We start from the raw sequence: 12,968 nt of genomic DNA on the forward strand, positions 1-12,968 counted from the left end.
GCCCTTCCACAGTACTGGTTAGATTTGGATATATGACCTAAGTTGGTTGAATTAGAATGTAGTTCACAAACTACTGTCTTCAGTAGTTTTGCTTTCTAACCCTACTTGATAGGAAGATCTGGAAATTGGAAGCAGCCATCTTGCAAACACAGAGGAGCCAGCTTTGGGATAAAGCTGATGCCATGGAAATAAAACAGAGAAATGAAAAGAAATCAAGATCTGAGTGACATGCTCAAACCTTTAAATCAAACTGCCTTAAACTCACTGCATTACTGGACATTTCCATATACTGAGCCAATAATTCCCTTTATTTTTTATATTGTTTATAATCCTGACACTTGCCACATAAATCCATCTTTGTTACATCTCTCTGTTCAGGCCAGATCCACAGTCTAAGACAGGTTCCTGCACAGCCACTGGTTACTGCTGCTATTTTCTGCTGTGCTTTGACGTCCCACTTCCTTCAGGGTCTGTCTCCAATGTCCAGGTGCAAAGACATTCGGGATCCAGGGAAAAGTGAGATAGAATCTCCTTCAGAAGCAGATATTTTGCATTGAACTCCCTCCCCAAGGACAAGCTATAAGTCCATAGGACATGGCCAAGGACATATGTAAGTAACAGATGACATCTATATTAGACTCCCTTAGCTTTTTCAAGGCCAACCACACCACACACATGGACCTTTCTAATCTTAGAATATATTCTTTCCCCAACCACCCCTCATACTCTCACTCAAACAAAGTTCTGATTTAGTAGACCTATGTTGCTGTATCAGTTAGCTTGTGCTAGTTTAGGCTGCAGTAACAAAAAAATCTCCGCATTTCAGTGGCTTAGAACAAGGGTTTCTACATTGTCAATATTACGTTTACAATACAAACCTAATGGTTATATGCAAAACTTATTCAGGGCTCATCACCAGCCCTTTACTGGAATGGTTTCTCCATTCCAGAGTTCTTTATTTAGATTCATCTCTCTCTTTGTTTTTTAATTGAGAAATCCTCGCACATATACATTCCATACATGGTGTACAATCAGTGGCTCACAACACCATCACATAGTTGTGTATTCATCACCATGATCATCTTAGATTCATCTCTTGATTAACTGGATTCCATCAGTAGGTAGTATTTCAAGAAATACTTATGGGTGAAACGTCCCTGTGTATTTGAATGTTTGCCAGTCAATATTGCCTTTAGATTTAAGCGACAATTTGACTGAGTGAAAACATATTTGGTCATACTTCTCTCAGAACTCTGTAGACAATGCTCCACTATCTTTTGGTATTGAACGTTACTAAGGATAAGCCTGGAGCCAGCTTGATATTATTTTTTCCCTTGTAAGTGATTCGCTTTTCCTGTCTGGATGCCTACGTGATTCTTTCCATAGATTTAATATTTAATTGCTGCACTAGAATGTCTTCTTTCTGGAACATTCAGGTCTTCTTTTATAGGGCAATTTTATTCTAGCTTGTTTTGAAATTTTTTCTACTCCATTTATTCTGTCCACTTCTTCTGGGACAACAACGGCATATTTGCTGGAATTCCCATTGTTCCTCTTGAACACCTAATTACTTTATTTTTCTTTTTTTGTTCTTTTCCATTTCATTTTATGGGATCTTCATGTTTTTCCACCAGGCTTTCAACCATCTGTCTCATTCTCGTGATAACCAATAAGGTTTTTGTCTTTCTAATACATTTACTATTATTTCATATTTCTCTTTTTTGGAGCTCCATCAGCTTTTTTTTTTTTTAATGTTTTATTGTGAAAAATAACATATTACAAAGGAGCAATACATTTCAAAGCACACCACAACGATTAGTTACAGAACAGATTTCAGAGTTTGGTATGTGTTACAGTTCTACAGCTTTAGGTTTTTCCTTTTGGCTACTCCAAGACACTGGAGACTAAAAGAAATATCACTATAATCATTCAGCAGTTATACTCATTTGTTAAATCCTATCTTCTCTGTTATAACTCCTCCTTCTCCTCTAATCTTTCTCCCAATCTTTAGAGGTATTTGGGCTATGTTCATTCTAACTTTTTCAGTTGGAAAAGAGCTAACAATCAATAATATGGGCCCGTCAGCTTTTTATCTTTATCCCTTGTCTTAATGTTGCTTCTTTAATCTCTTACATCTATGATAAGAGATTATTTTTCACCTAAAGAGTCCATGTTCTTTTTCCCCCGAAGAGTCCATATTCTCATTAGTGTCTCTGAGATCACAGGGGGAAGTTTTCTGAAGCAGTCTTCTGTTTCCTACAGTAACTCTTCTTCTGCTATGCAATCTTCATCCGCTTTTTACTGGCTTCTCTCCTTTCTCTGCTGTGACAGTTTTCTTGAGCATCCATTTATGGATATTACTCATCTTCTAAAGGGGAAAGTTCTATCTAGACCAGCACTTTTCTTAAGAATTATGTTGGGAAAGTACAGGGGAGTGGGCCAGGGCAACTGACAGCTTCAACTTAGGCACTGCGTCCTCTGTCTAGGGGTACAATATCCTCTCAGGTTCTGGTAATTTTTTCCCATCTTGAGGATGAGCAGGAAATTTTTTTTCAGTTTCTTCTTCACTGGACATTCTTCCTATTATTTTCTACATTGCTTTCTTCCTTATTTTAACAGTTTCATTGAGTTACAATTTATATACATGAGCATTCACCGATTTTAAGTATACAGTTTGATGAGTTCTGAGAATTGTATATAATCATAAAATCACCATTACAACAATATATAGTTTCTATCATCCTTAAAAGAATATGTCCCTCTGTCTCTTTGTATCAATCCCCTCCCTCAGCTCCTAGCCCCAGGCAACCACTGATCTGCTTTCTGTCACTATATATTTACCTTTTCTAGGGTTTCATATAAATGGAATCATGTACTATATAGACTTTTATGTTTTACTTCTTTGGTTTAGCATAATGTTTTTGAGATTCAACCATGTTTTTGCATTGCCCCTTTTTATTCCGTGGAAATTGTGAAATTTGTTTATCCGTTTGCTAATTAATGAACATTTGCATTGTTTCCAGTTTGAACCAATTGTGAGTAAAGCTGCTAGGTCCACTCTGAGTGGACAAATATTTTCATTCCTCTTGGGAAATGAAAGGAATGGAATTGTTGAGTTTATGGTAAGTGTGAGCCATACTGCTTTCCAAAATGGGTGTACCATTTTACATTCCTAAGCAATGTATCAGAATTCTAGTTGATTGTACTCAACAATGCTTGGTATTGTCACTCTTTTAAACTTAATTATAATAAGTATATAGAGGTATTTCATTGTGATTTCAGTTTACCTCTCACTGAAGACGAGGGATGGCAACCGTCTCTCATATACTTATTGGTCGTCATATATCTTTTTAGAGAAGTGTCTCTTCAAATACACAGCTCATTTTCAAGTTGGACTGTTTGTCTCCTTCTTAAGTTGTAAGAGTTACTTAATATTCTGGATACAAGCCCTTTGCTAGACATATGTTTAACAAGGACATGGCTTGCCTTTTCATTTTCTTGAATGTGTCTTTTGAAAAGAGAAACCTTTTAATTTGGATGAAGTTTTATCAATTTTTTTTTCTTTTGTGGTCCCTGTTTGTTGTGTCTTAAGTAAGAAATTTTTGCCTCAGTCAGTGTCACAAAGATTTTCTCTAAGTTTTCACCTAGAAGCTTTTATGGTTTACTTCTTACATTTAGGTCCATAATCTGTTTAGAATTAATTTTGGTATAACAAAAGATAAGGTTCAAGATTTATTCTTTTTCATATACACAGTTTATGTATATGAACTATTCTTGAATAATTCTCAAAATTTAAGTAATACATAGAAAATTCCAGTATTCATACAAGAAGAAAAGAAAGAAAATGCCACACAGAATCTTAGTACTTAGAATTTAATACCCTCACCAGTGGTTTACAAGGCTGCATTACAGATATATCACTAACACTGGGTATTCCCACTGTTTTAGTCTTTTCCAATCTAATAAATGAAACTTATTTTTTTTTAGCTTGCATTTATTTGATAGGTGTTAAAATTTTCCTATGGTTGGCAGTCATTGTACTTCTACTTTGGTGAATCTTTACGTTCATGTCAATACCTGCTTTTCTCTTAATATGTTCATAGTTTTCTTGATGTCACTGCCTCTTTATATATTAAGGATTTTTGTTGTATATGATACAAACATTTCTCTATTTTATCATTTGCTTTGTGTTCATCCATTAAACGATAATTATTGAGCATCTAATACGTGCCAGGCACTCCATTAGATAAGGAAAAAATCATCAGTGAACAAAATAAGATTTAGAAACCATGCCCTCATGGAGCTTCTACTCGAGTAAGGATCTGCAAACTTTTTCTGTAATGGGCCAGATAATAAATATTTTAGATCAAAAGAAAATTTGAGGTGGGTACTTACATAACAAAAGAGAAAACCTCTCCTTTCCACCACTCCCCAGTCCCTGGGTACGGGGCATGATTTGTGCCAGTGGCTGGTCACTGCAGACATTTTTGGGAAGAAGGACAATTGTCTTGTGGGGAAGGCGCTGCTGGGCAGTGAGGGGGCAGGGGGATAGGCTGCAGGTACACTGGTCAGTTTCACACTCTACCCCAGGGATAACCAAACTTCAGCATACTTCCCTCCTCCAGGAAAGCCTGGTGGTCTGTGCTGGCAGCCCAGAGGGAAGGGACTGGGAGAGTCGCCAACAACTGGACAGAGATTCCAGCTCTCAGTGCCTGGTGGTTGCAAACAGGAGTGACCCCAGCACATAGGTGGGGACCAGAGGATCCTGGCTAGCTGGGAGATATGATGGGGAGGCAGGCACTGGGGGCCGAGGGGAAAACAAGGATAGAAGGGACATGCCCACAGTGCTTGCCTGTTAGAGCACTGCCCTCTGGCCTTACGGAAATGGGTGGCAGGCCAGATTTGACCCAACGCTGTTACTTGCCAATACTTGTTCTAGAAGAGTGAGACGCACAGTAAATAATTAAAATGTGTAGGATGTTCTATTATTGAGGTGCTATAGAAAAAAATAAAGCAAAGAGTGCTGGTAGGGAGACAGGGGTTGTAACATTAAACAGGGAGCCAGGGAAAGTTTCCCTGAGAAAGAACCATCTGAGCAAGACTTGAGGAAAGCAGCCATTCAGATATCTGAGGGATGAGGCTCTAGGCAGGGAGGAGAAGAGCATGTGCAAAGGCCCTGAAGGGGTCATGCTTGGTCTGCTAAACAGAAGGAAGTGGGAGAAGGAAAAACGTCATATGAGATGAGGACAGACAGGGAGTGGGGCCGGACCCTTAAAGCAAGGGTTCCCCACTTTGTCTGTGCACTAAGACCCCCTGGGAGCTTTCATACAGCCCCATTGCCCAGGCCTCACCCCCAGGGAGCCCCGTTTAATTGGCCCAGGCCCAATGACTCTACTTTTAAAGTTTTTTCAGATGATTCTAATGTGTGGCCAAAGTCAAGAACCACTGGTGGCTTCCTCTCTGAGGGAGGTGGGAGCCACGGGGCAGCAGGGTGGTATTAGGATTAGGGAATGTTGTGATCGGATCCCATTAGCTGCTCAGTTGCAACTAGAATATAACAGAGCCTGGGAGACCAAGTGGGTATGAGAAGTGGTCAAATTCTGGATAGGTTTTGAATGTAAAGCTGACAGGATTTGTAGAACTGATGTATTAATATGGTGAGAAAAAGAGCATCATTAAGATTGACTCCAAATTTGGGGGCCTGAGTATCTGGAGGAATGGAGTTGCCATTACTTGATATGGAGCAGACGGTGGGAGGGATAAACTAAGGAGAGGGAGGGGATTTGAGGTGCAGAGTGGACCTCCAAAAGGAGATGTCGGGCAGTTCAATGCACAAGTCACGCCCAGGAGAGAGGTCCAGGCTGGAGACGGAAATTAGCCAGTCTCAGTTTCTAGAGCCATCACATGGATGAGGTCACCAAGGCAGGGGGATGGACAGAGGAGAGAAGAGATCCGAGGGGTGAGCCCTGGAGACTCAACATTTCGTTTGATGATTTTGATCTAAAGAAGCTCCTAAATTTAGGTATGGTTAAATCTATGGGTTTTGCCTTGGAAATTGTATTTTAAAGTCCTTTCTCACCCCAAAATTATATAAGCTTTCATCTATGGTATTTTTAAGATTTAGTTGTTTATGTTTAATTATGCTCAGATCTTTATTTCCCAATATAATTTCCCAATCAAAAGAACCAGACCTCCTTAGAGAAATGATTGATTCCAAGGTTGGGGTAGGGAAAGTACAAAACGAGCCTGGAGCATTTTGTTGTGCCAGAGAGTAAAGACATAAAGCTCAAAAAATTGAAGGGAACATGTCCAGGGGGCACAGGACCCACTGGCCGAATCTGGGAAGGCTTGAGCGTCAAAATGAGCAGTGGCAGTAATGGAAGCTGACCCACTGAATGATATTCTGAAAGGGAAGGGGGGAGGGAGGGAGGAAGGAAAGCTCTTCCTTACATTGAAATGCCTACTAATAAATACAGAAAGAAAGATAGAGTTAGGAAATCACCACCTTACAATAATCCTTTCAGGATTATACAATCCATCAATATACAATAATCGCTTCAGGAAAAATTGGTAGCAGTGTATTCACACAGCCTCGAAGTACCTCCCCACAGATTTTGTATTAATCATGAAGGAAGATAGAGTAACATCATAGTGCAGTAATCTGTCAGACACTACCCAGCCAAGTAATCCAAGTTAATCTCCCCAGTAACAAAACAAACCTGCCTCTTGTGCCACCTGAAGAGATGCACTGAGAAGGATGCAGCACGTCCTGTGCAGTAAGTACTCCTGTCCAAAATCTGTTTATCTGGTATTTCCTCATAATGAGGAAATACCAGATAAACCCAAATGGAGAGAGATTCTTCAAAACAAAATATATCCATGACATGAAAGACAAAAGTTGAAAAAAATTAAAGCCGCAACAACGAACTGCAATAAATGATCCCAGATGGGCTCCTGGGTGGGGGAGGTGAAATTCCTATAAAGGGTATTATTGGGAAACTTGGCAAAATTTGAATATGGGCTAAGCATTAGGCAATAACATTGCATCAATGTCAAATTTTTCTAATTTGATAGTCGTATTGTGGTTATATAAGTGAATACCCTTGTTCTGTGGAGAATCTCACAGAGATATTTAGGTGGTACTTAATTATTCACGACAAAGCATACAGGTAGTCTGCTGCTTTCAAGTATTTCAGGAAAGAAATATATATATGAACGAGAGAGAGAGCAACAGGACAACTGTAAAATATTAATAGTTGGTGAATCTTTGTGAAGCCCATGATGGAATTTATCGTGCTATTGCTCCAACTTTTCTGTAAACTTGAAATATTTTCCAAGTAAAAAGTTATAAATAAAAACTATGCATAATTAAAATCTGAGATTTTGAGGAAGGCCTCTAACTTAGCTGTGGTTTATGAACTAGTCATTTCCCCACGCTGCAAAATGCCTCCATTTCTTATTGATTATAATTACCCACACCCCGGATCTGCCCCTGCCTTCCTAGGCTGTCCCATGAATGCCTCTGTCTGTTTTTCTGTACCAGTAAATCTGTTTTAATTGTTGTAGCCTTTAATTACATTTACTATCTGGTAGGGCAAGTCCTTCCACTTCGCTCCTCTTCAAAATGTCTCTGTCCACACTCTAACCCTCCCGAGAAACTTTACAATAATTTTGTCCGGATTTCCTTAAGACAAAAGAAAAATCTCACTGAGATTTTGATGGAAATTTGGTCATTTATAGATCGAAATATATTATTGAGTCTTCTAGAAAAAAAGTGGTTTTATTTCTCCTTTTGTTCAAGTCTCACTTGAGCTTCTCTGCAAAGTCCTTTCATTTTCTTCCATAAATCTTGGACATTTCTTGCTAATTCCCGCAAATGTTGTTGCTGTTGTAAATGCAATATATCTCCCTGATGTGCTGTGGCCTTGCTCATTATCGCAGGAGAGGTATTGGGTTTTATATCCATATTTCTTTATTTTGTGATTTCTACCCTACTAATCTTGTTTGTTAGTTCTAGCCCTTTTTTCAGTTGATTCTGTTTTTTTTTTTTTTTAGAGATGTTCAAATTACAAAATAACATCCCCTGAAAACTATAATATCTCCTCCCAGAGGATATTTATGAACTTTATTGTTTATCTTCTTGTTTAATTCCATTTTGCAGAACTTCCAGAACATTGCTAAGTAATAGAGGAGACAAAGGTATCCTTATCTTGTTCCTGAATTTGTTGGAGAGTTGCTAATGTTTTCACAGTCAATCATGATGTTCTCTGGTTTAAAAGCGCTTATCTTCTTGAAAGAAAATTAGTATTCGTCAATTCTGGTTTTATTTACAAAAGCATCACCATAAATGGATGGCGGTGCCTTGACATTTTTCTAAAACGCTCACATATGAGCTCTGATTATGTGCCCAGCTCTGTACTAAAAGTTATATATTCATCATTTAATTTACTCTCCATATGACCTTGATAGTCACAATTCTACAAATTTTAGGGAAAAAATGTGTTTTTTTGTTTTGTTTTGTTTTTTCTAAAAAGTGGGGAAACTGACTGTTCAGGAAGTGGAAAAAGACAGGATTTGAACTCAAGCTTTCTGCCTTCAAAGCCAAGCTGTTTGTGTTATACACAATGAAATTGTGGTTTTCCGCCCTGATACGCTAGCCTGATTGCGCATATTAAGAGATTTCTTATTAATGAACAACATTTGCATTCCTGGAATCAGCCCCATTTGTACATAGTGTATTGTTATTTTAAACATATGGTTGAGTGCAATTTTCTGATATTTTGTGTCTGTTTCTGTAGAAATCAGGCTGCAATTTCTTTTTTGCCCATCTGGCTGGTTGGCTTTTGTGTCTGGTCAATGCTATCTTAGGAAAATGACGTGGGAAGCTGCCCATCTTTTTTCCATTCACTAACCCTATCTAAACAGCACAGAAATTATCTGTTCCTGGAGGTTTGAAAAGACTCACCTCTAAACAGTCTGGGTTTTATGCTTTTTTTTTTCATAGAGTAGTTACTTGATAATCTTTTTCGGCATCTTCTAGGATTCTTAGTCTATTCAGGTTTTCTGTCACTTCTTGAGTCAATTTTGGTACTTTATATTTTACTAGAAAACTATCCACTTCACTGAGATTTTCAAGTATATTAACATAAAGTTATAAAACTTATTACTTTATATCTTTCATTTACTCCATATCATTCCTCATTTCTGTACCCTTATATTTTCTCTTTTTCTTGATTAGGCTTGCCAATGGTTTCTCTAATTCATTGGTCTTTTCAAAGAGCTAGACCCTGGATTTATTTATCAATTTACTTTTCCCATTTTCTAACCCATTAATTTCTGGGGGTGGGGAGTGCGTGTCATTAACTTCTCGTTTCCTTGGGTTTTGGGTGGTGTTTGTGGCAGTGGTTGTTTGCATTTCTCTTTTTCTGGTATCTGGAAATAAATGTTTTACTCATTAATTTTTCTGGGTTGTCATCATTATCATTATGTTCTATACAGTCTGTTTTTGAAGTTTTTATTTCCTCTTAGACCCGAGAGTTACTCAGAAAAGTGATTTTTAATTTCCCAAGTGAATCAACGTTTTTGTTCCTTGCTTATCCTTTAGTTTGTAATTTCTAGTTTTCTTGAATTCTGGTCAAATAATAATAATAATAAATGACCCGCACAATTCATACATTTTAGAGGTTATTGATAATGTCCTTGTGACCTGGTAGAAGAAAAATTTTTGAAAACGCTCCAACCATGATTGAAAAGAACGCGGACGCTCTGCACAGGTCTCAGTCAGATGCCCCCCAGCCAGTGGAAGGACGGCCAGCCAACCCAGCTCTGTCAACACTAGGGAGAGGACAATTTGAGAGGAAAAGAAAAGACATCTACCTGTGGGTTCTGTGGCTGGCAACCCAGGGAAATGGCGCAGACAAACCCCTACCCTGTCTTCCTCGCCCTGTCTCGAGCCTTTGCCTTGGGACACTGTGCCGGGCAGTGGGGGGCCGGCTGGGACCCCTCTAGCAGCATCGTTTGTCTGTTTATTGAACAGGGAGAGGCAAAGTGGTCACATAGGATCTTAGAGCGTCATCTGAAGAAGCCAGGCTTGCCACGGGCCCCTCAGTCCCCTCTTTGGAGAACGGGCTGCCCCTTGCTGAACCTTCTGCCCCAACCGGTGGGGTCGGGGTATTTAATTCTGACAGCTACTCAGAGCAAAGAGGACCTAATTACTATTGGCTCACCTGCTTTGTCTTGCTTAGCAAAAGACACAGTGCAGTAGCACACCACCAGAAAGCAAAGCCGTTTGTGCGAGACCAGTGCAAAGGTCTCCCTGGAAATTCTCACAGCAGCGTGCACCAAACTGTTCCCCATGTCACCCGGGCCCCACATCGGGGTCTCTCCGGGACCAGCCATCTGCCCTTTCCTTGCACTCGGCGTCCTTTCCCCCCTTCTCTCTCGTGCTCTTCTCTCATTCATCTCATGATACAAGAAGAAGGAAGGTTTCCATCCCTGGCTTTTGCAGAGAATAGAGCTCTCTGTGGTGAAGCTCCCCTCTTTGCAGGCTGTGCAGGAGTCCCCCTTTTATCACCTGCATATTGATTAAGCAGTACTCCCAGATGTCAGCAGAAAGCTTCTTTAGTTTTGTCTCCTGCCATCCCTTTAAATTTTATTTATTTATTAAATAGGTTTAAAAGGCCTATTTTCTGTTTTTAAACATATTTTAATTATGAAATATAGCATATATATATATATATATATATATATATATATATAAAGCAATAAATTTCAAAGTACATTGTAACAAGTACTTATAGAACAGACCAGATTTGGGTATGGGTCACAGTTCCACAATTTTTGGTTTTTCCTTCTAGCTGCTCCAAGACACTGGAGAAAAGAAATATCAGTATGACTCAGCAGTCATACTCATTTGTTAAGTCCTGTTTTCTCTGTTAAAACTCCACCTTCTCCTTTGATCTTTCTCCCAATCTTTAGGGGGTTTTGTGCTCTGCCCATTCTAACTTTTTTATGTTGGGAAGGGCTGTTGATAATATGGGATGGGAAATGGAGCAAGTTAATATACTGGAGAGTCAGGCCCCTCCGGGTTTGTCTGGCCTAGGAACCATCTGGAGATTGTAGGCTTATGGAACCTTTGTAGAATCTCAGCTAGAGCCCTAGGTGTTCTCTTTAGGGTTAGCGGGAATGGTTCTGGTTGGGGTTTGGCAAGCCATGGTAAATAGCAATATCTAGCTGAGGATTGCATAAGAGGAGCCTCCAGAATAGTCTCCCGACTCTACTTGAACTCTCTTAGCCACTGATACCTTATTTTATTACAATTCTTTCCCCCCTTTTGGTTAGGAAGGCATTGTCAATCCCAGGGCTCATCTTTGGGAGTCATGCCCCACGTTGCCAGGGAGACTTTCACTCCTAGATATCCATCCAGTAGTTAAAAATGTCCAGGCTCGTAGGATAACAGAAAACCTCACAGTGGTTTTAATGTTCTCCTCTACCCCAGCAAGGGCTGGCTGGGAGCTGGCATTTCTTCTCCCTTTTCAGGCTGCATTCCTTTACCTCCCCCAACTCTCTAACTGCCCCCTCTGGGGCTTGGGGTTTGTGAGAGAGGAGAAAGAGAAGGAGCAAGTGGAAAGGACAGTTCTCACCCACTTGCTCCACTGTAAGGGCTTAGGGCTCTAGGATTGAAAGATGATTTTCTTAAGGTACCTTTTTGTGGATTCTCCAGAAGCCTCTCAGGGAACATGGGACTCCATCTGCTGTGAAGGGGGAGATGCATTTTCTTCTACCAGCTCTTTTCCCTTTTTTACCCTGACTGTCTCTGATGGGGTCCCCTCGGCCCTTTCAGTAGAGGCCCTCAGACAGTTCTCTCTCCACACAGTGTCCCCCAACTCAGGTCCTTGAGAAATGGGTGCATCTGCTCTGGCTCTCTGTGGAAGGGGCTCTGGCCCAGTCACCTCAGCCTGAGAGCTGCTGCCACTCCTGTGGGGCCTCAGTGGGTGCCCTCTGTCCACTGTGCCCTGGAACTTGCAGGGATGCAGGTTAGGTGCTCCCAGGGGCCTTCTCACTGGGCTTGGGGTGAGTAGGAGACTGAGACCCTCAAACACAAACTCTTTCCACAGAAATTCTCCATCTCAGACTGTCTCCAACCCCGACCACCTGAACCTCTCAAAACTCTATGCTCTTCGCGACCCTCGGGGTTCATGAGACCAGGTTCTTACCAACTCTTTTGTGACCTTGGCAGGGGCCCAGAACAGCGGCTCATAACTGTGGGTTCATGCTCATGTTACTTGAGATGCCTTTAAAAATACGAATATCTAGTCCTCCCCACCCCACCCTAGATTCTAATTCAACTGGTCAGAGGTGTGACCAGTGGTTCCAGTGAGCAGCCAAGGATGAGAACCAGGCTTCCAGCCCAGCGCTCCTCAGACTTCAACATGCCCCTGAAGCCCTGAGGCTGGCGTTGAACTGCAGGGGCTTGTTGAGTGGGTCTGGGTTGCCTTCTAACAAGCTCCCAGGGGATGCCAACCCTCCTGATGCAGGGACCACACCGTAAGAAAACGCTAAGAAATCTGTGTGCCTTGGTCAAACTCTATTATCTTATGACCTACTTATAGTTTTAAAAATCCTAAGGTGATATCTTCCTCAACAAAGAAGGCAGTAAATGAGTCGATCACAGAGTTTGCAAACCTTGTCACTATCAGCATTTTGGGTGGGACAATTCTTTGTTGTGGGGGGCTGCCCTGTGCATTCCAGGATGTTTTATAGCATCTCCCCATTAGATGCCAGTAGCAAAGTGACCCCTCAGTTGTGACAATCAAAAATGCCTCCAGGTATTGGCTAATGTCAATGGACAGGCTGCCGTGACAATGGCTACGCAGTGGCTTGTGTAGTCCCCCCATCCCCCTTACACAAGGGAGCTGCATAGGTCACAGTCTAGAGGCTGGAAGGCCGGTCTTGGGGGCCACTGGCTT

The sequence above is a fragment of the Tamandua tetradactyla genome, chromosome 17, assembly GCF_023851605.1.
Source record: "Tamandua tetradactyla isolate mTamTet1 chromosome 17, mTamTet1.pri, whole genome shotgun sequence".
Lineage (NCBI taxonomy): Eukaryota > Metazoa > Chordata > Mammalia > Pilosa > Myrmecophagidae > Tamandua > Tamandua tetradactyla.